Raw genomic sequence first — 1,155 nt, forward strand, 5'->3', positions numbered from 1 at the left:
TGTTAACAAACATCGTTCTACTCATCTCCCTTCATAATGACCCCGCTAAGTCCTTAATAGTAGCCCCCTGCTTCAAAGTGGCACTGTGCCCTGTTTGGGGTGAAAATTGAATAAAATATATATATATATATATACTCGTGCTGATAAAAATAATAGAACATGTATAAATCCATTCCATGATTTTCGGCTTGTAACTTGTACAGGCGAGATATCTTATATTTAAATATCAATTACAACTATTTTCTTGGCCTTTTGGCCAAGATCAAAGTGTAGTATCTGTTCCGGCAGATGCTGCACTTAAGATAATTTGTACCAGTCAATGGAGAGGAAACCCTCTATACTGGGACAATTATTATTTTTGGTAACCAGAGTGCCCCCTTTTTGCCTACTTTTAGGGGAGCTGGTTTTTACCTCACATTAAAAACGGCTTTGTGCCTAATTTGCTCAGTGGGGGAGCAAATAAATACCATCTGTTCCGGCAGATACTGCAAGCTATGACTAGCTATGACTAGCAAAGACCAGATGTGGGGGCAACCCCACATGCCTGACCTTTAACCAGCTCCCATTTCCAACCTCTCGGGAGCTGGTCCCCTTTTTCCCTTCCCCCTCCCTTCACTCCTCACATTAAAAATCGGCCTTGTGCCTAATTTGCTCGGTGGGGGAGCAAATAAATACCATCTGTTCCGGCAGATGCTGCAAGCTATGACTAGCTATGACTAGCTATGACTAGCAAAGAGCAGATGTGGGGGCAACCCCACATGTCTGACCTTTAACCAGCTCCCATTTCCCACCTCTCGGGAGCTGGTCCCCTTTTCCCCTTCCCCCTCCCTTCACTCCTCACATTAAAAATCGGCCTTTTGCCTAATTTGCTCGGTGGGGGAGCAAATAAATACCATCTGTTCCGGCAGATACTGCACTTAAGATAATTTGTACCAGTCAATGGAGGGGAAACCCTCTATACTGGGACAATTATTATTTTTGGTAACCAGAGTGACCCCTTTTAGGGGAGCTGGTTTTTACCTCACATTAAAAACGGCCTTGTGCCTAATTTGCTCAGTGGGGGAGCAAATAAATACCATCTGTTCCGGCAGATACTGCACTTAAGATAATTTGTACCAGTCAATGGAGGGGAAACCCTCTATACTGGGACAATTA

At 43.9% G+C, this 1,155-nt stretch overlaps 1 pseudogene; it reads left to right on the forward strand.

Annotated features, from left to right (window-relative positions):
• Positions 1-236: 236 nt before the first annotated feature.
• On the forward strand, positions 237-337 carry LOC145274295 (U2 spliceosomal RNA; annotated as a pseudogene).
• The last annotated feature ends 818 nt before the right edge of the window (positions 338-1,155 follow it).

The sequence above is a fragment of the Euprymna scolopes genome, chromosome 4 (genome assembly GCF_053919585.1).
Source record: "Euprymna scolopes isolate OS-2025 chromosome 4, ASM5391958v1, whole genome shotgun sequence".
Taxonomy (NCBI): Eukaryota; Metazoa; Mollusca; class Cephalopoda; order Sepiida; family Sepiolidae; genus Euprymna; species Euprymna scolopes.